The 23,212-nt window shown below is 43.0% G+C and overlaps 1 long non-coding RNA gene across 1 annotated transcript in view; it reads left to right on the top strand.

Moving 5' to 3' along the window:
- Nucleotides 1–9,093: 9,093 nt before the first annotated feature.
- Nucleotides 9,094–23,212, top strand: part of LOC133624805 (uncharacterized) — a 41,842-nt gene continuing 27,723 nt past the window's right edge. The window contains exon 1 of the long non-coding RNA XR_009818141.1: nt 9,094–9,182. This is a non-coding gene — a long non-coding RNA (uncharacterized LOC133624805). The remainder of the gene's footprint in view (nt 9,183–23,212) is intronic.

The following is a 23,212-nucleotide window of genomic DNA, read 5'->3' as shown; positions in this document are numbered from 1 at the left end:
TGCTGTCAGATTCCCCTCCATATTCTCAAAGAGCATGTGTACAATTGCAAATCCATTGAAGGCACTCCATTATCTCTTATTAATGGGAAATTGTCCATAAATTGCTGAGGCGTGACTGGTTTCTTTTCCCCAACACAGCTGCAGTCTCTTTATCCTGTGATATTCCAGCCTCTCAAAAATAAAAAGAGAAAGTAGAGAGTGGGGATGGGAGGAGGGGGCTTGAAACTACTCACTACAGTGTCTTCCAGCAGCTCCTGGCAAGAGGAGCTCCTTCTCTGGTGCTGAGCCGGCCCAGCACGGTGCTGTGGCTGGGACTGGCTTCCCAGCAAAAGGGTAGAAAAGGGACATGAGCAACTAACAGGGGGGTACAAAATTAGGAGCAGGAAAAAGGAAAGAACCTGTTGTCGCATGGCAAAGGTGAGGTTATGTGAAGAGAAATTGTTCTGTTCAGAGCACTGCTGTGGACCACAAACACGTTGGCAGGATGCCCTTTCAATCCCCAGCTCCTCCTCCTGACAGCCCTTCTCTGCAGTCAAGTGATGGCTGTGGATGAGCTCAGAGAGTGCCCCCGTGCTTGCCAAGGGCTGTGGAAAGTTCTCTCTTACCTTTTATACCAGATCTTGTAGCAGCTGGGAAAGAGAAACCAGTTTGATGGCTGGATTTTCAAAAGGACTCAGATACAGAAAAAACTGTGACACAGATATTGCAGAAGCTGATACTGGAAAGTGAGAGTATCTGAATCAGGTCCAGGGTGGTAATTATCGATGGCTTAATGTTGCTTGAAGGGGGAGGACGGTGAAAGGTGCAGCAGAGGGAAGGTTGGGCTCTTAAAATGGGACTGTTGCACTGAGATATTTTGAAGCTGGGCCTTGCAGGGATTAATTTTGCAATCCCATTTCCTTCTTTTCATCTCAGAGCCCCATGAGTTATCTACCCAGACTTTGTGCATCTATGCAAGCAATGCAAATGCTTCTGAATAACAAGAGAAGTGAGGCAGGGTAGAGGTCCAGGCACATTCAGCGATTGCCCCCTTGGCCTGGTCCTGTCATGTTAGGATGAGGAAATGAGCTACCTTGTGTGGTGGGTAACAAAAGGCCATACAGTTTTCCCTGTGATAATAATACTACAGACTGTTTAATTCTGTTAATGAGCTGCTTGGCAGACTTTCAGAACAATTACACAACTCCCTCTCCTGCTCTCGGCGATAGAGTCAGAGCAGCTCAGCTGTGAAGCCGATGCGCCTCGGCACCATCCGCCTCACGGCAGAGGTCTGCTGAGAGGCTCTGTCCTGCCTGTGTGCAAAGCAGGGGCACCCTGTAGTGATTGTCCTCAGCTTATGCCCCAGCTTGGGGGGGCTAAACAGTGTGGAGGTGAGAGAAGGCAGGGGATCTGTGCAACGCAAGCCCCAGTCAAGTTAGGGAAGAAATAAGATCTGACTCATGAGGTGCATGGGCTAGGAATTTTTAAAGCAAGATGTTTAATTAAAGGCTTGCTCACTGAAGCCATTGGAGAAAGTCCCTGCCTAGGGGCTTTGAGGTAGATGTTTAAGTCTTCAGTGGACTTGGGTTCTGCATCTCCCTTGGTCATCAGCATGTGGCAGAGCATGGGCAAGTCCTCTGTTTGTGGCTCAGCCCCTTTGTGTGTCAGAAGGAAATAAAGACTTCAACCTCCTTGCAGAGAGCTTTGAGACCAGCTACAGAGAAGACCAGCAGGTTTCATCATTAGGCAGGGAGAAAAGACAGCAGCCTTTGAGAATGATGTACAAGGAACCTCAGGTCTTGATGAGGCTTGGTAGGGAATGACCTCTTGTAAATAAAAGATCTGTGCTGTTGAAGGACATGGCCAACACAGGAAATGAACATTTACCTAATTGCATAGTAAAATACAATCAGGACATGAGCAGCAGTATTACCTCCAGCTTCCCAGGATGGCTTTTCACTACAATAAATGTTACAGAACACGAGGTACTGTAGGTGCAAGGTTGCTCACTCAATAATTACCATGCTCTGAATATCTTGCTCGAGGTCTGCAATGCAAAACATACTGGAAAAGATATCTTTAGGGGTTTTTTTTAAGTGACAAATACAACTGTGTACACTGAGCACCAGCTCTTCTTTCTGCCAGAAAGGTCCAGTGTGATTTGTGACCTAGCAAAATAGATGCAGTCAACCAAAGTATTGTAGAAACTATTAGTCTTTTATGAGGTTGCTCAGTAGCAATGAAAGGATTCAAAAAGTTGTAGAAGAAAGTTATAGCACAGAAGAGAGAAGTGGCTTTTAGTCCTTTCATACATCAGGGTTTATAATGCAATATAACTGAGGCCTTTTTCCCCAAAGGACTGATGAATTTCATTACATCCTATTACTTGCCATAAATTTAGTATAAAAAGTCTTTATTTAGAATGACTTGTAGAGATGAATATTTATGAACCACATCCTTGTTTGGTTTCTATCAACATTACATCAGTTGAAAGTTTGGCCCTCAAGTACTACTTATGGAAGAACTGATTTTTTTATTCTTTTCCCCTCATTGTCCCTTTTCTTTCATATTACATGTGGACTTTCTATGTGCTCTAGGTCCAGCTGGAGACTGATTGTAAGGAGATGTTAATTTAGTGGCTGTGATTCTTGAAACAGGGGCTTGGGCTGAGCCCAGCCTTTCAAAGACAACTGTCACTTCCCACTTGGGTTTTGTGACATATTCTAGAACGCTACTTCTCCGTGCAGCAATTTTGTCATTATTCAAGAGAGAGAGAAAAATGGGAAATCCATTACAAGCCAGACTTTGTTATGACACAAGAGAAGAATCCCCTGGGAAGTTAGATTAAATTCTCTTTGAAAATAAAATATAAATGCCACCGTGCTTGACAACATTGGATTTATTATATATTTCTATCAGAAACTCTAGGTATGCTCCTTGTCAAAGCTTCTTTAGATGCTAAGATATGTGACACAAAGCAAGTCATTCCTTGAGTCGTTGAAAGGGAAGTTTGTTACCGAATTGGAATTAAAAGATTTGAATAAGAACAGAAATTGGGAGTTTCCTCATGTAGTTGAAGGCTGCCTGGTGCCTGCCTGTGTGAGCCAGTTAAAAGCACTCAGCTGTGGAGCTGGGATGGACAGGCAGAGGTACATGCTGTGAACTCGGTGCATTTTACAGCGATTTAAGCAAAAAGGATTTATTCTGCAGCTGGAGCAAACACAAAGAACAGCTTCGTTGGCAGATATGGCTCATCTAACAGATGGTAACTTGCTACACCTTACTAACTAAATTGCTCTTGATTGGATACCTGTGTCTTGAAACAGAAAAAACCCATATTGTCAGATTTAATCCCAGGGAGACTGTGCATGGGTGAGATTTTTCTACAGCTAGTCTCAGACAAGAAGCTGGACATGCTCACCTCTGCTTAACTCATGTCATAGGTACTTGGCATATGTTAAGATTACATTGCAGAGAAATTGAAATTAATGGAAAGACTTTACTTTCTTCAGCTATGCATAATCCTAGGTTGTGTGAAAGTATTGGCTGATTCATCTTCTATGATCTGCTCCCAGAGGTTAGAGGTATGCATGTGAGGAAGCTGGAAATTGTTGTCACCACAAGTGACTGAATTGTCTGCAGGAAAATGTGCATAAGCAATAGGGAATGCATTGCAAATGGTGTCAGGTTAGAAAGAGAAAAACAAGATAGCCTAAGAGGAGTAGACACTATCCAGAGAAGATGCATCCATGTTGAATACTTGATCTTTCCCACAATGCCAGGAATGGTGGGGATGGATGTCCAGAAAGTAGCCTATGTAAAATATATGTAACAGACACACAAATAAATCCTGGGTGCTAGGAGTCTCTTTGTAGTCAGCAGTAGTAGAGCAGATTGTGCCTTTAGATCTGTAGGAAATCATTCTGAGATTGTCAGTTTAACTTGCTTCTGGGAAGTTAGTTGTGAGCATCAGCAAGCAGGGAGGCAAGAAGGTTTTTCTTGCTTTATGGCATTTCCACTGTTCAGGAATAATAATGCCAGAAAATGAGACCATGTTATTTTATGATTCCCAGATGTGTCAATAAAAGGCCTGTAGGGGAAAACAACACATAAAAATATATAAACGGTAAGCTCCAGAGAGACAACTCTGAAATGGGAGGGAAAGAAAACTCTATATCCATTATGGGAACCGGTACGTTGGCTGGAAGGGAGACAAGGGGGGCTAAAGGAGGGGGAGTGTCAGGAGGTTTAGGAGAAAGTTGAAGACAAGGAAAACTGAGGAGAGGTGAAAGAGGCCGCCTATGTAAGTCAAAGAAGAAGGGAGAGTTGAGGCCTGATGAAATACTTCATCCTCAAAGTTTTTCTTCTGTACATTAAAAAGCTTGTGAAAGACTCTGGTTCTAGCCGTGAATTAGCTGGAAGTCCCTGACTCTACCGCTTTGAGAGAGCACATAAGATTCATTTCAAATCTTTTATTCCTTTTGATGCAATAAAACCTATATAGTACTTTTCTAAATGAGTACCCATTAAAGGGACAAAGCTATGAAAGAGTCATTTCCCACAAAATATAAAATCCAATAAGGTTTATTACCTACCATTTAGTGAATGGCAGACGCTTATGAAGTATGTGAATAAGTTTCCAATCACCAATTCATTTGTCTCCTACAAGATGTACAGCACACAGTATATCCAGCTCTTCCCTTCCCCCACAGGTCAAACACGGCATCAGATTTGTTTATGCACCATTTAACTTTCTTATCTCTTATATGACATTATAACTTTTGTCTTTTATCTTTCTGCCACTGTTGAAGGGATAAATGCAAAATGCAGCTTGACCCTGCGATGCACTTGACAGCCACGCATCCCTGCACGGTTTTGAGCTCCACAGGCACTCGAGGGAAGCAGGGAGCCATTTTAACCTCTCTTGCTTCTGTTTATTCAGCACTGCTGCTTAAAAGGCTGTTTCCTGTTTTATAGATCTGCAGGAACTGGCAAATAAAAGATATTAAGGAAGCCTCTACATACAGCATATCAAACGGGATTGGGCAGGAGGGGAGGATGCTGCCATTTTTGGTCATCAGAAGGAAGGGAAGCTGCCAAGGTAGTGTCTGGTGGAAGTGGCAACCAAACCACTGCTTGTCTGATGGCAGACTTGTTCAGGATGAGCGTTCAGGGGGCTGAAATCAGAGGAAGGTCATAAACTTTGGCAAATGCCAGTTCTTCTCCTAGCCTTGCTGAGGAAGAGATGGTCTGTATAGGAAGACTGATGCTGCTGGCTGAGGCCCAAGGAGGATGCCACACATCTGTGGCCAGAGCTGGTTGCAGGAGGAGGATGGGAGTGATAGGAGTCATTTTGTGACCACCTCAAGAGCCCCTCGGTCTCCAAACTGCAATTTCTGTTCTGATAGGATAGGCCAGAGTTTTGAGAAGCAGAAGAATTGCTGCTTTGATATGGAAAAGAGAAAGTAGTATAGGATTGACCCTTTCCATTATCTTGAACAACGAAATGAAGTGAAATTAAAAGCTTCTTTCTTTAGACTGAAATTTGTCCCTGTTCTTTTGAGTCTCTTGAGTAGTGGCAGAGGACAGGAAAACTCTAAACCATGAAAATGTAATAGTATATTTTTTTAAACAAAAAGGCAGAGGACCTCCAGAGTTGCTGTTTTATGTAATATTTATGTGATGGGATTTAATTCGTCGCTTTGCTCCTGAAAAGGAAAGAAGCTCTAAAAACTTCTGGAGAAAAGACCACAAATAGCCTTTATATCTGAAGCTGTCTGAAGCCAACTGGTTCTGGTTTAAATACAGAATTCAGAAAAGATCCATTTTATGAAAGTTTGTACTGAGAAAAGGGTTTGAATTTTGTCAGCAGGACATTGCATTTTTGGGGAAATTGCATTTCCTCTGAAAAACTACGAGTACCGTTTTCTACTATTTCCCAGCATATTCTACTCAGAAGCTGCAGCTCTGTCCTGCTGCCCAGCTGTGGGCTGACAACACACCTTCAGAGAGCTGCAGGGCACAGAAAAGTGGAGTTTGTGTCTCGCTAATTCAGGAGGCTGTCAGAGAGCAAGCAGATGGATAACTCTGCACCTTGATTTTATGGAACTGTCCTGATTCTTGAGTAGATGAGAGTTTTAAAATATCTTTTAATTCCTATTTCCCTGCTTTGATCTCTGAGGAGGAAAAAAAAAGAGTATATATGCAGCAATTCACAGCTCAGTCTGCTGAACAGCAGAGATGGGTGGGTAGTCCATTCTCACCTTGACAGGCCCCTGCAGAGAAACTCCTGCTCCTGTTGATGGGAGCTGGTGACACATATGAAAGAAAGAATTTATTTCCAGGTTGTTAGGGTTTTTTTTTTTGCTCTTCTGATTCGAAATGCTGTTGTCAGACAATGCAATAAGAGGATTTGCATGGTAATATGATGGCTGATGGATTTCTTGCTGTAAAATCCAACAAGCTGGTTTATGAGGTACTTTATATATTTCTTATTTGTATTATAGGAGCAGCAAGTAGCTCGGGGATATGTCTCTGCTATATGAAACGCTTTGTATATATGTTACAAATAGTCATGCTCTGTGGATTTTCTGTTTGGGTTGGTTTTCTCTCTCTTTTTGCTTACTGTAAAGTAAGCACATATAAAGGCAACACATTGATATGGATGTTATTCATGGCTGTTTGTTCTGTCATAATTTGAAAAATAAGAGTATATCAAAGCTACGTGTGAGCACGTTTCACTCCTGACAGGAAGGACTCACCAAAATGGATGTCATGTCATGAATTGACATGAAAAAAGGAGTGCAATTTGAATAATAAAGTGTGGTATTTTTTCCCCAAAGCGCTGGTTTTCACACTAATGCAAGTAAGCCACATGTGCAAGTATTCAGCCCTCATTCTGCTTGCCAGTATCAGGGAAGGTGTGATAATTTTGTCATCTGTGCCACTCGGCTTTCCTGTGCTTTAGCTTTGCTTTTAAATTAGACTCCACACTATTAATGGCTCAAAAAAAATATAATGTGGTAAGTTAGTTCATAATTTTAAGATAAAAACAAACTAAAAACCCCTCCCACAGATTTCAAGGTAATCCTGGTCCTGAGCTGTGCTATGGCTCCACAACTGCAGTGATGTTTTTAAAAGTGATGCGTTTTCTCTGAAGACAATAGGTCTATTCTGATTTACATCAGCTCTGGATAACTTCTGTTTTGCCAGAGAGCAATATCTTCTTTATTTGGCTTAGAATCATAGAATGGTAGGGCTTGGAAGGGACCTTTAGAGATTATCTAGTCCAACTCCCCTGCAGAAGCAGGTTCACCTAGATCAGGTCACATAGGAACATGTCCAGACGGGTCTTGAAGCCCTCCAAGGAAGGAGCCTCCACAACCCCTCTGGGCAGCCTGTGCCAGGGCTCCCTCACCTGAACAGTGAAATAGTTTTTTCTTAAGTGGAACTTTTTGTGTTCCAGCTTCATCCCATCACCCCTTGTCCTGTTGCTGGCTACAATAGAAAAAAGAGATGTCCCAACCTCCTGACAACCACCCTTTAGATATTTGTAAATGTGAATAAGATCCTCCCTCGGTCTCCTCTTCTCCAGACTAAACAGCCCCAGTTCCCACAGTCAGCCCTGTTAAATTAGGTGAACAGTATTTGGTTCTGGGAAGAGGTGGAAGTCTCTGTTGAGAAGAGGGAAATGTGAGTGTGAAGCACAATCTGCTGTCTTCAACTTTCCTGCCCCAAATCTGTATCTTTCTGTATACAGTTACCAGGAAGGAAAGAATAACAACAGATGTGAGGGGGGAAAAAAAGGCTATGGAGATTGAATGATTATCCCAGTAGGAAACAAATTCAATTTCTGGGTGAATTATGCACATAGCACTACATTTAAGAAAGTAAATTTTAGGGAATTACAAAATAGAGTGGGCCAGGTCCACTGGGAGGAAGCTGTGAGAGTGAAAAGGGTTGGAAGGAGGCTGGAGGATGCTAACTGGAACAGTAATTAAAGCAGAACAGGTCTTAGTTCCTTTTGGAAGAATGGAAATTTGGGTTGGGAGGGGAAGGGGAAGAGAAAATAAACCCTGAGGAAGAAGAAATCCAGGGAGAGAAAAGTGACATTTCACAGGGGAGTATGCATTAGTTGAAAGAGAAAGCCAGTGCTGATCATTGAGGAAAGCTGCCAAGGAAACAGGGAAAGCGATGAAATAGAAGTTTTGAGTGGTCAAAAAGCAGGGAGAGAGACGGGGGCAGGCAAGACAGGGAATTTCATTGTCATGCTTTGAGTGGCCACCTGAGCTGCCAGGCTGGGCCTCAAACACCCCAACTCATACAGACCCTCTGTGCCCACTCCAGCTGCCTCCAAAAATCTTACTTTGTCATAGCTCTTTCCTAGTTGAAGGAGACGGCCAAGGGCTGAGGTTTACATATGTGGAGGGAAAGGAGAGGGTACTGGGACAATCAGGGACAGAAGCAATATGAAGTGAGCATCTAATGGGGGGACTAGGACTTCTTTGGAAAACTGAAGCATTGTGGTTGCATGCAACAGTGTTCCTCCTGGGACTCTTTTAGAGGGCTTAAATTAGAAAGGCTTGTGAAATGTTGTAGTTAAATCAAGTGAACTTTTGCCAAGGGATTGCCCAGCAAATTACTGCATTGTTTTGCTTTGGGATGGAGAGTTGTGCTGGTTTGTTTGGGAGGTGGAGGCAGGAGGGAAGTAGCATTTAGCCTGCCCTTTTTTTTTTTATGTTTATAAAAACCCTTCATTAATGAGGCCAAAAATGCAATATGGTAATAAACTGGTGTTGAATAACACAAACCAGAATGTATAAAAAAACCCCGAAAGAAGAGAGAATACGTACTAAGAAACTTAACCTGGAAAATGGGAAGTGATGAATTTTTTAGGGGAAATTCAGTGGTAAAGAGGGCCCTAGAGAGACACTTCATTTCCCTGTAGCCTGTCTGAATTTACAGTGCAGGAATCTTTCTCTAAAACAAGGGAAAATGTTGGATACTAAAGGGAAATCACACAGTGCTGCCTGGAAGCATCTCCTATTTCTCAGGCTGGGACTTACCCATGTTTGTTTTGCAGCAGGACACAGAGGAAAACTGGTGGAGAGTGAAAACTGGAAGGATCTCAAAGAGGCATAAAAAGGATTGAGGCTATAGACAGGATGTATCAAGACATTAACGAGAGGACATTTAACCTACAGGTAAGAATAAAGGTCTCAATTCTTTTAAGTATTGTAACTATTAAGGGCAGTGTGACGTAGGCATTAGGAGCACATATGGAAGCTGTTAAATGGAGGTGACCATACCATTCAGAATTAGTATGGACAAAGCTCTTGTAAATGTTCATGTGCTTTGTGGGTCAGTGCTGGGCTGAAAAGGGACATGTTACAATCTACCAGCTCTCTGTTTATTATCTTTATTTAAAGATATATCTTTACCTGCCACTGGCTTTATGCTTCTGTATTAACAACAATTGTCAATGTGGGTGAGTGTTCTCAGCCCCTGGCCGTTGTTCCCATGGTCTCTGGCAGCCAGGAGAGGAAAGTGCCCTTCTGCATGCCCATGGCTGGACAGATCCCACCTGGACCCTACAGGGTACACTGGGCTTTGGGGGGACATGTTAGAAGCATCTTGAGAAGCAGCAGTCGGGTAGGGAGGTGCTTGGCCAGGCCAACAAGTGGCTCCCATTGCTCTTGAGCTTTTGGAGAAATCAGGGAAGGATGACAGCAAGGACAGTGCAACTTGAAAGTAGATCATACCAGTGGCCAGATGATGCTGTGCTCCTGGTTTTGGCAAGACTGAGAATAAGAATGGGGTGCTTTGACTTGCAAGCTCACTTTCGCAGCTTTGTCTGCCAGAAAGACATTCCCACCTTGAGCTGTCAGCTTTACTTTTCTGTCTCCTTGATTTCTTCCATGTCCATATGCAGGACTGTGAGTGGTGAGGGTTGAATGCTACTAAACCCACCTGAGGATTTAGCTTCAGCAACTCAAGAGGTTGTAACTCCTACTGCCATAGACTGGCAACCTCCTCATCCTTGACAGTTAAGTTTTCAGGGACTGCAACTGGGTTTAATCCCTGATCAGAAGAGAAAATATTGGAGATCACTAGCACTGCCCTTGCCCTTTCTCTGGATGCTTTCAAGCAGCCCTGGGTACCATACCATCTTGTCCCTGCACCAAGTGCTGGAATGTCTGTTTTCTGTTGGTAAGCCCTTACCTACCAATGTCTCTGTGTCCCAGAAAGCCTTGGGGATTTTTGTTTCACTGAGTTGTTTGTTGGCTTCTTTCAACCTCTAAGTGATATAAAATTGTTCCTGTAGGAAAATAGGATTGGATGCTGCAGCTGGCCTTAGGAGATGCCACTTGCCTCCTGTTCTTATTCAAGGTGTCTTGTATTTCTGAGGTTTCCCCAGCTGAATGTCATAGTTGTTCCCAAACTTCCTAAAGATTTTACTTTGTGAGATAAAGTTCTGTCATTCTCTTCTCTTCTCTTGTATGTTTATATAAAGTATCTCGGTTCTGGGATAACATCAATGGAAAGCATTGCTGTGCCTATATGTACATATAAAATATAGATATATATATCTGTATGTGTGGATGTGCATAGACATAACTGACACTCATTAGCTCAAGATTTTAGAAGCTCTCAATATTTGGTAAGAGTTGTGCCATTTACTGATAAAACCTTCCAAAACCAGTATTGAAAGGAAAAATGTAGAATAGGTTCTATATTCTGAGTGTGCTTCAGGTCTGACCGAGAGCTGTTCTGAACATGATACATCCAAGTAAAATAGACTTCTTTGGGAAAAAATCAAATAACATGAAATGTCTATATTGTATAAAAAGTGCCTAGAGCTAGGAAAGTATAAAAAAGTAGTTTTAAAGCTTTTTTCTAAAGCAACCAAAGCCTAATAAGACAACCGTGCAAGTAATTGTTCTTCTGCACATCCAAGAGCGTTGTGCTGCTTTTGATGTTTACCTCCATGTCTTCTTCACTTTTTGAGTCTGCAATTAACACCTGTAATGAAAAAGAAGGAGATAACATGCTGTTGTGAAATTCTGGTGTTAATTAAAATTATTAACAATTAGAGAAAAATAAGCAAGGGGAAAAAGAGGAAATCCATGATAAGTTTTATGGGGTGTTTTATAATTAAGGTGGACTGAAGCACGGAGACTGTGTTTCTAAGGAGCTTGTTCCAAGATTAATTATGAAACTTGGCCAAAAGAAGTTACAGTGAAATTCCCCCTTTATAGGAGAGCTGGCATCCTCCAGGCTCTCTTCAACAGCATTTCAGTTTGCCAAGGCCTTTGTATAGGACTGAGTTTCTGAATGAATTACCCTAATTTTCAGAAGAACAATAGGGGAAATGAGTTCTGGCAACAACAGAGAAGGAATGGGAGTGTGATTCATCTTAGCAGAGTGAGCATTTGAGGTTGGATGAAAGTCTTGTTTGGAGAGGAATAATGCAAACTGGCCCTGGGTTTTGTATGAGAGCAGTTCAGCCACCACGCTGCCATCCTGTGCTTGCTGAGAACAGAGTTAGCCCGTGGCTGTGGTCCTTTGAGAGCCTCGTGAGCACTCGCGGCTATCGCTTCACTCACAGCCTCAGGCACCAAAATTCTTGCCTACAGCTTCCACCAAATGGGTGTTTGGCACCTAAATATCCCCTTGGACGCTGGCCCAAATGTGTTTTGAAAATGAGGGCTGGCCTCCCGACATCACTACAGTACTTACAAAAGTTTTACCTACTGCGTAAAATTAAATTGAAGCTGCTTTTCAGGAAGATGTTTGAAAAACATTCAGTGCCCAGTGCTGAGAAGCAGAACAGGAGCACTGGTGTGGGTGCACACAGGGAGTGGGAACTTCTACTGTGTCCTTTTGAGTCCCATGGAGTGCTGTCAGTCATAGGAGAAAGTAGCTGTTGCTTGCTTGGTGGCAGCTGTGGGTGGTTCCTCCATTATGCACAGGGTAGAAGCCAATTCAGTACCTTGGGATATTATGAGGAAATGCTTTGGAGCAATATTTCTATATTCAATTTCTTATCAAAGTTATTACATTTGCAATATTAGAGAGTATGACTAATTACTTTCCCTCTAGAGAAGCTATTATTCAAGAAGGGTCATTAGTTTCCTGCTCAGTGTAGATGCTTGAACATGACGTGGGAGAAAGGCCTATTTCTTGGTCTCAGACATCCTCCATGGCATTCAAGATGTTACCTGCAGCTAGACTTTCCATGGGAAATCTCATAAAACAAGCTTTCTCAAGCTGAACAATGCTGGAGTTTGGAAGAAGCTGTCAAGAAACCCCTGAGAGGTTCAGGTCTCTGATTTTAAGTAATCTCTGCAGATTCGAACCAGTCAAGCTAGTGATGAAAACCACGCTGCTTTCCCAAAGAGGGCTCTCATAACTGTGTTAGAGCCTCTCGAGGGCTGAAGATCATTACTCAGCCTTACAGCTTTAAGACTCTTGGGAATCAAGAGAAATAAGCCTGATGCAAGCCATCTATCCAAAATTAATTGCAGTGGATGGAAGCAGAAAATCTATCAGATAAATGAATCCCACAGATCTGTGACTTGATTTTTTTTTCTTCCCTTTTCTCAGCTGCTGGTTTTGTTTCTGGCTTAAAACATGTTGGATTTTTTACCAACCTTTGCAAACTTCTTTGCAACAAATTTTCTGCTTGTTTTCAAGGTAACCAATCTCTTTCTTTTAGTGTCATGGCATCTTTCACTGAGGAATCAGACATGACTATCGAGAATTAAAACACTAAATATCTTTCCCTTGAGTCCTTTAACTTGGTTTTGAATCAATTATTACTCAGTTAGAAAAAATCCTCTTCAGTGAGAGTTTGGGTAAGGACAAGAAGAATCTTCTGAACTTGAACATTTCTCACATCAGCAAGTAAATTAGTCACCTAATCTTGCCAGATCTTGCTGATGAAGAAAGGCATTACTGAAGAACTGCAAAATGCATAATCCCTAGTGTCTTAATCTTCTCAGCTTGTGAGAGAAGTAGAAAGTTACTTTTTTTTCCCCTTTTAACTTCCCAGAGCCCAAGCAGTGCGTTTTAGGTCTCTTTGAGAACTGATGTTTAAATTCAGGGTAGTTTAAGCCTAGGATCAAGGTCAATCCTAGTGCTTCTTTCTTGGTTTTAAGGTAATATTTCAGCTTCAAATGTCTTACCTAGTAATAAGGCTGTGGAAAAAAAATACTTTGCATGACATTTTAGAGCCGAGTAATTAGAGAGGAAGAGAGGAAAAAACCCAGGGAAACTCAGACTGTGTTGTGTGGATTTTTCTCCCTACTCTTGAGGATTTAATATTGATATATTGAATTTCTCAAACTTGGAAATGGAAGGAAGGATGAGTGTTTTCACCCCAGATGTCCTCATAGGAGTATTTCTGAGCATCCTTTCCCGGAGAGCCGTGGGGATCGCAAGAGGTGTGTGCTGGATTCATCTTATTAGACTTACTTGGGGGTGAGTGATGCAAGGGGACTAAGAGTATTGGCCAAGTAAAGGATGACTGCTGGAACTGACGTACCCTTACATTGTCCTGTGGTATCTTCCTGGACCAACAGCCTCTTCTAGTTTTGGTGGAGAATGTTATGGTGATTAGCTGGAGGTTTCAGCTTCATGGTTTTGGGGCAGAAAGCATGATGTGATGAGTCCCTAGCCTGCCCCTGTGCAAATGTAACCCAAGGCCAAGTCTGCTGCATGAGGAATACAGTGTTTTGCATCTATACCTGCATGAAAGTCCAGGGATCTGATCTGGCTCTGTGCCAGATGTTTCACGTATGTACTCATTTAGCCTCATATAAATATAGAGAAATGTGGGAAGGAGCTGCCATTTGCAAAGAAAGGGAGAAGATTTAGTGGGGATTGGTGGCACTGTTGACAGCCTAACTAAGGAGCTCATCTGCATTTCCCCCCTGCCCTGATTTAATACCATTTCTAAGCCCTGCTTAGGATGATTTCTGCGTGTTCAGAGGCAGAAGCAAGGGAGGCTTCAGCCAAAAGAAAAACAGATTAAAAAGAAAAGATGATTCAGGGTGATACCTTTGTGCATTATTAGGGATGATCTGGCAGATGCTACGTGGGAAAACCACTTCAGATTACAGAATTTGGGTGGGCTCAGCTGAGACTACAGGGAAGTGTAGGAGCCCAAATGCACTCAGTAAAACAATAATAATAGTAATTAGAGATTTTCACTGACTAGTCTGTCTTGTATTTGTAGAATAACAGCTTTTTCTACTCAGCCCATCAGACAAGCAAGTTCAAATTCACATTGCTGCAGACAATGATAAATGAAATTAATCCTGACATCATATGAAAATGTGTATGTGATTTCTGGTCCTGGGGTGACATCCTTCCAGGGAAGTTGCTTGCAGATGCCAATGAGCTGACAGTGTAGCCCAGTCCTGCAGTGACACTGAAGTGCCAAAAATGCCCCTGTGGGGTTGGTCATCCTCCTGTGTGGAGGTTTGTCACAGGTTTGTCACAGCAGCAAACTCTCTCCCAGGAAGTCCCAAGTTGTAATCCTTTCTTGCCCCAAAATGGAGGAGTCCAGGAGAGAAGAAAAACTGTGACCCTAATTCTGCATATTACCCCAGAAAGAGAGATAGGGTTAGCATGGAAGGTCAGCCAGCTGAGATGTACCAACTGTGATGTGAACTTTCCCCTAATCAGTGTCTATATTGGAGGTTAGTGTGCTGAAAGAGGTTACCCCCTGGCCTTTAGGTAGGCAGGGTTCATGGGGGTCACTTGGTCCCAAAGCTGAAGGTAGGGACAATGGCTGAATGAGTGTAGTCGTGGGGTATGAGTTGCACATGTATAGACTGTAACATGTTTCCAAACAGAAAAACAGCCACACTCAACAGATTTTATATCTACTCGGATTCAAGGACTGGGTCAGGTTATCCTTGATCAGTTTTGATTGAAATTTCAGTCAAGTAAAAATTGCTTTCTATAGGAGAATAGAAACCCTTCAGAATCTGTCTCATTGCTTGAAATGTGAATGTCTGAGTTAGTTATTAGTGAAAGTTATAAATACAGAAAGTTATTTATAACTGAAAATTCAAGAGGTCGTGGCAGAGCTAAGGGAAACATCCCCCAGCTGACCTCTGCCCTTGCAAAGCCATTGTAGACAAAATTGATGTTGGCTCAAGGGAGCTTTACGTTAGTGAAATGTAACGTCAGTTCAGATTTCATCACGTCATGCCACAGAGGAATCGATAAGCTACTCAGATCAAATGGAAACAGAAAAAGCAATAGCAGGGTGCTGTTCAGCATGAGCCATCTGGAGGGGAGAGGACATAACACAGGTATTGCTTGCTGTAAATCTCCATAACAGTTTCTCTTTTACTTTTCTACAGTTGTAATATTGCAACTTTGCTGCTGTTGGAATAGCAGTTACAGCGTGTGTAGTAACAACTCCTGACAGCTTAGGACCGTGCTTAACGGTTGTTGGGTTTTTATTGATGAGGGGAGAGAAAAGACATTAATACAACTTTGGCTCTCCTGCCAAATCCCAGAAGAGATCCAAGCTATTAATAAAAATACACTTGTAAGATGTGATACTGTGATCTGAATCTGTTGTTGTTGTCAGAAGGGCTTGTAGTGATACCTGTAGCTGTCTAATACTCTCCATCCCTTATTATTCATCTGGTAATAAATCCAGTGTTCAAGCAGAAATTTCAGTTCCAAATGTTTGCTTCAGCTTGTTGGGTCATTTTGGATGAGGAAGGAGGCAGATTATTCTCAGATACCCACTTGTGAGCCAGGGATGCTGCAGCATCCTGTTGGGTAGCATCAGCTTTTCTGCCTTGGGCTAAGCAATATCAGTGGTACAGGGTGTGACGTGCCCCACATCATCCCACCAGCAGAGTTATTGCTATGGCAGAAGGCATCAGATGTGATGAAATCCCTGACATGAGTATTTTGTTTCCTATCTGGAGCCCAGAAGTTGAGGATTATATTGACAAATGAAATCTCTGAGAGTCAGGACAGTGAAAGCTGGGGAGGCAGAGGAAGGAGGGTAAGGCTTACAGCTTGCCATAGGAGTGGTTTATTTTGCTGATTTCAGGTCTGTGCCCACGTTGTGTGGCTCGCTTGGCTAAACTTCTGAGTAGAAAAAAGCAAAAGCATGCAGTGAGGCTAATAGGGGGTTAATTGTTTTTCATTTCACCACCTTTATGTAATTTCAAGGCTGGGCTGTTTTAACAGGCCCTGGAAGCTCTGAGAACTTTGTCAGCTTTCTTAAATTTCAAGTCACACCTACGAAAAATCAGATGCCTTTTATGTATTGAGATGTACACTTGCAGGTCCCAGGAACAGACCAGTGGTGCCCAAAACATCTACTTCTTTTGCATTCTGAACAGATTGCAAAACCTACATTCAGGGCCAAACCTGTTTTAATCAATATTACAGTGTTTTTTTCCATCAAAGAATCTGAAGGGTCTGAAAGGATGAGCTGGCTGAGTGTACCTTCCCACTGCTAGGCTGAGATACCAGGGATGCATGAAATGTGTGCTCTGCTCTGGAGGGACCACGACGGCACCACAAGCAAAGACTGTGCTCATTCCCTGTGGAAAATGCCATGTGAATTTGCAGTAACAGAACAGGCAAAATAAATCCCTTCACTGGCTCCATCTCAGCAGAATTACATCAATGTTTCATCAACTGATGGAGCTACTGTTTGACCAGGACACTGAGGCCCGGACCTCACTGTATCTTACTGTGGAGAAATCCCGTTTCCAGACCAACACCATGGAGCCTGGAAAGTCTTGGGAGCCTCTGAGAATAGCCTCAACAATTAGGAAAGTAGCAATGCTTAATTAAATTCCCATGTGTGTTTAAATGTGGTAGGGAACCAAGCCAAGGTAATCCCCTGCCTCGGAAAAGCAGCTTTGGGTGGAATTCCTCTCTTCCACGAGCCAACTTCATTTTCACGTTCCCCAGAGCAGATTGTTTTACAAAAGGAGTCTTCCCCTAGCATTTCTCTGGTTTTCTCATCACTCTGTATTTCCTCCCTACTCCAGCATTCCTGACTCTGCCTTCTCTAGTTTCCATGGGGGAGGTTTTCCACTTTATTTGCTGGCAGTGGTGCTGATTTCTGAAAATACTTATTATCTTCATAACCTCAGACAGCCAATTTCCTGGGATATTTCTCCCCATCCTTTTGAGAAGCCGCTTATGCAATTACAAGACAGCAGAGTTGGTATTTCAGTGTGTTTCTGCCATCACATGTGCTTCATAACCTGCCTCTCACATACCACCAGTCCCCCTTCATTGCAGCATCAACCGTAGCTCAGCTACGTTATCTGCAATGCCTGAGAAATGTAGCTTTTCCAAGCCCTATTTTCAAGCTATCCTTTGAGGGATGGAGGATCCCTGGAAGCTTCCTTTGAGAGGTTGGTTTTTACTTCTTTGCTGTTAACAGAAGTTTTTTTCAGAGCAGAGGCACAGTGGGCCAACTTTGACCTGATACCGTCAGTGAAAAATCCAGTGTAACTGCTGTCAGGTTTATTATCAGGAAGGACAATAAGGTATTAAGGCAAGGGCCTAAATTATCTGATTCCAAAAGAAAGGAAAAGAAAATCACCTGTATCTCTATGTGATAAAAATGTATTCTTCTCTTCCAAGAAGTCAGGTGCAGTGGGGATCCACTTTCTGCCCTCACAAACCTCTGTAGCTTCCCAGCTGCTGAGCTGCAAGCAGGCTTACAGGAAAGACAGGGGATATTGCCCTTCATTGTTCTTGCCATCTGCAGTTGGGCCAATATTTGCTCTTTTCCTGTATGTTACCTCTCAGCTTAGTCAGGGAGGAGAGTTGTTTCTCCATTATTTAAAAGATGCTGGTGAGACGAGTGTGAGGAGTAGAGTCCCTGGACAGGCTTGTAATTTCTGATCCCATTGCTGTGTTTCAGCATGGGAAGGGCTGCAGGGACTGAACGGCTCATTTTCCACACATGTTCATTTGGACAGAGTGTTGGGTTTTCAGTAGTTTTTCATCTGCCTGCCCTGTCAGGCAGCAGGGTATCGTCTGTCCCTCCTGTGTCTCTCTGTCACACGATATCTCTGTTACTTACGTCTCCATGCATCTCATTGATACTTTAGGCAATGTAGGGCAGGGAGGCTTTGTAAAATTTCCAAGTATCTCCCAAGAACATGATCATCTTCTTTCCTGTGTGCTTCTCAAGTGGGTCTTGCTCCTGCCTGGAGCAAATACTAAATGTGCGCTTGCCCTTTGTGAACAGGCTGAACACTTTCAAGATGTGGATGGCTAAATAAATACATTTCTCCTACCTGTAGCTTGGCCAGGCTGCTTGTCACTGCAGCGCAGCATCCTAACCAACTCCAGGCAGCTACAAATCCCTCTTTTGATGGTCAGGCAGACACAGGAAAGCTCTCCTGTGGGGTGCTCTGAGAGCCAGCCCTGTCCCTCTGTAACAGTAAAGGAACAGCTGGAAAAACAAGGGGCTGTTGCTGCAGTGACAGAGGGAATTGCAGCCTTACCTGCCTGCACCCGGTGCGGTGTTGCTTTCCCTCAAGGCGCAGCCATCACTGACAGAATCTTTTTAACAGCAGCAGTGGGGAGCTGGAGGTGGCTCACACAGGCACGTCAGCACAGCTTTACTGCGTCAGAGGAGCTGCATCAGCTGAGACCCACAGCACCTCGCCTTTGAAGGGAGAAATTAATCCACTTCCCTCATTCTACTTCATTTAAAGGGAGAGAATTGTGCAAACAAGAGGCAGGGTGCCTTCCCCCTCTTTTTCTGTTTCAGTAGCAATTACTGTTCTCTTCAAACTGCCAAGCAGTCTGCACTGAGAAGAGCCTGGGCATAAATGGTATGTGCAGAAGGTGAAAAGGAAAGATCTATAGGTTATAGTTTTCTTACTTAAAATGGGAGCAACTCTAGGACATGTTGACTGTGCAAAAATATTACAAGTGTTAGCACATTGCAGTTGGCGAGTAATATTTACTCCTGAATGTAAGCATTTGTAAACTTTGGAAAGTTTGGTTTAGATTTGCCAGTAATGGGTTTCAAAACCACCCCCCTCCTCTGTTAACCAAAGAACAAACGTTTGACCACCTTTTAAGGGAGCGTGTCCCGTTTCTCATTCTATTTCTTCATAAGACTTTCCCACATGTGGAGACTGTTTTGTCTCTCATGCAGAAGCTCATTTTATTTCTGCTTTGAAACTCTGATTATGTACAGGAAGGGAAAGTCCTTGCCCTAACCGAAAAGATAATCACCAAGAATGGTGTGAATGGCACAAAGCATGACTTAAAAGAACAGAGAGATTCAAAGGGAGGAAGGGTAATACAGCCAGTGAAGTCAAATGCCCATGTGTAACGAGCACAAAACATGGATGTGTAAGTCACAAAGCCAGTCTTAACGTGCAGAAGACCACAACTCCTGCACACAGGGAATACAGCACCAACTCTGTGCTATCATTTACTTAATAGAGTTGTATGTAACAGAAGCTGGGATATTGTGAACAAAATGCTGCACGTGCTGTTTGCTGTTGAATGTGTGTCAGCACACTGCACGTCACTGTGGCAGATGACAGTGCCCTCCGGGGCCAGGGGAGTTTGCTGATTAGCCTTCTGCACGCTGAGGAAACCAAATCCAGCAGTTCAGCATCAGGATTCACAGGACATTTCAAGTTGTGGTCTGTAAGCTACAAATAAGTGTTCAAGGTCTGTTGGATTTGATTTATGGCTTATAAATGTGATCCTGCTGACCTAAATACTACTTATTTGTAGCTTTCCTTCATATGAGAATGGTAAGAAATAGAAAGCCAAATTGACTCCTGCTTCTGAGAAAGTGGGCTAAAAGCAATGATGGTGGCAGGGACTGATATCGTTTGCTAGCTAAGAGAAGCCCTTTTCCTCCTTCCCCCTTAATGCTGAAGAAAAGGCAGGGGAAGCCAGTCTTGCCCACTGTCCCGGGGGGCACATCCATTGCTCAGCCCCTTCCTGTAGCAGGTGTAAGAAGGAGGGAGCAGGAGAGGTGCAAACTGCCCCCCATGGGACCCAGCCAGTGCTGCAACATTGGAGCACCCCTAAAACCTTCACTTGCTTGTGCCCCAGCTATACTAACTAAATATGTACATAGCTCTGTGCTATGCACAACTGTAGCCAAATGCAGGCAAAATTGTGGCATCTGAGCTGTCTGTGAAATAATAATGAAGGGAGCTAATCTGTTCTCAGTGCCTGTGAAGCGCTTGTGTGTGGAACGTCTGAGGAGGATTTTGTAGTTATTGCTTTATTGCTGAATCAGGCTGTTGGAAAGAAACCTCCCACCTGCAGATCTGCAGCTTTCACAGCTCCTAAGCAAGCTGGATTCCTCTGCACAGTAAAGGTGCACCTCTTCATCAGCCTGTGACCCTTATTGAGCTTGAATTCATTTCAGGATGATCTGAATCAATTAGCATTACTTTGGAAGAAATAAGCAGGGGCTTATTTCAAAAGGGTTTTAGCCTGATATAACAAAGAAGTGGTTGCTGGTCAATCTGCCCTTATGTGCTGGAGGTTATGCACAAGTGCCTCCTGACAATTTTCCCGCCTATCTGTTTAAAGTTGTGAGGAGACTCCTTTTTAGCACCCTCCAAATGCCAAAGCGTTTCAGCTTGATTGCAACAGTGAAATGAAGATGTCCAACTGCACCATTAAAAAAGGCACAAGAACAATCAACACACCCCATAAACCTGCACGAAGTGGGTTGCACAAGGGATGGTGAAGCCCAAACTAGTTAGGTAAAATGGAGCATGCTCTGTACAGGTGATTCAAAGGGGAAAAGAATACACAAAGAAGAATTGTACCTAAAACTTACTGATGCATGCCTACTGCTTTGTTTGGGGAAAGTGTGGAGCTGGCAGGCTCTGCTCTGCTCTCCTCAGGTGATCTTCCTGCAAGCAGTGAAGCAGAAATGTATTTGGCCAGGAACAGAAGGATACATATGCAGTCAAAACCACCGGGTGTCCAAAAAATACTTTGCTTAATAGGGTCTGTTGGTTGAATACAAATTCAGGTACTGTTAACAGCAACATTACTGAAGTGGTGAATTGAACACAGCAGTCTGGTTTTTTTGGCCAGGTGCAGCACAATGAATGAAAATGTAGCTGATGACTTCCTTTTCTGTCATTAGTACACCGCATTCTTCCTTTCATCTGTGGGTGAGGTCTCCATATTTCACCCTAACTACTCTCCTGAGCATTGATCTACTGCTCTTAAATCCAGTCCTTAATGATATTAGGCTTGCATGTGCCTGTGAGTACCCAGCTCTGAGGAACTTTCAACTGACACAACTCTTGAAAGTGTAGTATTAGCCTATTAGAGAAGAGAGAACCATCAGAAAATAGCAACAAGTGTCTGTAAGCAGAAGTGGCAAAAAGGAAGGATTTTGTAATGACCATAATAGAGTACTTGTACCCTTACCCAGGTCAATGTTTGCAAACAATTCCTCAGTCTCCTTGGTGACTGCTGTACTCACCAGGATCCTCAGTTAATAGGCTCTTTCTGACTTCTAATTAGCCATAGCCACCTAATTACATCCAGGAATGGGACTTACGTCCCACTCTCCTCCTTCCTAAGAAACACTTACTGAATGGCTGCAATAGCTGCTGTCTTTTGTGGTTTTCTCTGTACATTCAGTGAAGGGCTCCCACACCTGCATCCAGGCTACAAAAATCAGCAGGCGCCAGAAATTCTGTATTTCAGTGTCTGCCTCTCTTTGTGGATCCACTCCATGGCCAATCTTTCTTATTAAATGTGTAGTAAACCTTAGCTAAACAGAGTCCTCAGTGGAATGCAAAGAAAACAATAGGATTGGTTTCATGAGGCCATTATATTAAAAGGGAAAAGAAATGGCCCTTTGAGCCACAGTGTCGATGGGTATTTGTGCTGATCAATGTTTAATGTGACTAGTCTGAAATGGAAAGCCATCCTAAATCAGGCTGAGGTCGGCTGGTTTGTGGGCACACAGTCCTGGCTCTAGTTTCTTTCCTGGGTCATCGCTGCTGGAGCCAGAGCACATGCCAGTTGCAAGCGTGTAGGAAAAGATAACGTACAGATAAAAAGTCCAGCAGCTTTTTGGTTAGAAGCCCAAGCTGCTCTGTCGCTTAAAATGACAGTAAGATAAAACTTCTGCAAACAACAAAGGTCACACTGTCAAAATGCAAACCTGAAGAGTTTGTTGTTTCTGTTGAAGTTTCCCTTTGAAGAAATGGGAGGAAAAGGAATTTCTTTTCGTCTCACTCTCAGTCACAGTGTGGTTTTCAATTCACAACAGAGATTTGTGGAGTTTTTGGTTCAAAAATTTCTTTCAGTTGGGCCTCACTGTGGCAACTTCTGATTGGTGTGTGTTGAAAAGTTGGAGACAACCCTCCCCTGAGGCATGGCTATAAAGATACTGTGGGAACTGGGGCTGTTTAGTCTGGAGAAGAGGAGACTGAGGGAGGATCTTATTAACATTTATAAATATCTAAAGGGTGGGTGTCAGGAGGTTGGGACATCCCTCTTTTCTGTAGTAGCCAGCAACAGTACAAGGGGTGATGGGATGAAGCTGGAACACAAAAAGTTCAATTTAAATAGAAGAAAAAACTATTTCCCTGTTGAGGTGAGGGAGCCCTGGCACAGGCTGCCCAGAGGGGTTGTGGAGGCTCCTTCCTTGGAGGGCTTCAAGACCCACCTGGACATGTTCCTATGTGACCTGATCTAGGTGAACCTGCTTCTGCAGGGGGGTTGGACTGGATGATCTCTAAAGGTCCCTTCCAACCCCCACCATTCTATGATAATGGTGCCAGCAAAGCAGCATTTTGTTCACACCTGTATTTAGTATTTATCACACTGAAGGTCATGACAAGGGTGCCCCATTTTGAGTGATTATTTTGTTCCTATCTGGGTTAAACTGAAATAGGACACTACACATTTGAAAGAAGCCTCCCTATGGAGATATGTACCATAATAATGAGATGAGAACTCAAACTAATTGAGTTATTTTGCTTCCAGAGCATGTGTAGGCTGTCCTTACTCTTACAAAGTATTCCTGCACATTAAAAGAAGTCAACAAAATTTAGGGATTGATCCTTCTTCCATAGAAACTAGTATCTGCTTTGTAGTGGGTTTAAATTTAGCAAGATTTATTATTTAAAGGACAGTTCTTTGATGTTTTGAGACACAAAATAGAAGCCATAGATGATCATAAATCCCTGTACGGATATTG

This window comes from Colius striatus, chromosome 2, assembly GCF_028858725.1.
Source record: "Colius striatus isolate bColStr4 chromosome 2, bColStr4.1.hap1, whole genome shotgun sequence".
Classification (NCBI taxonomy): Eukaryota; Metazoa; Chordata; class Aves; order Coliiformes; family Coliidae; genus Colius; species Colius striatus.
The sequence above is the reverse complement of the archived record's forward strand: the minus strand, read 5'-3'. Positions and strand labels throughout refer to the sequence as shown.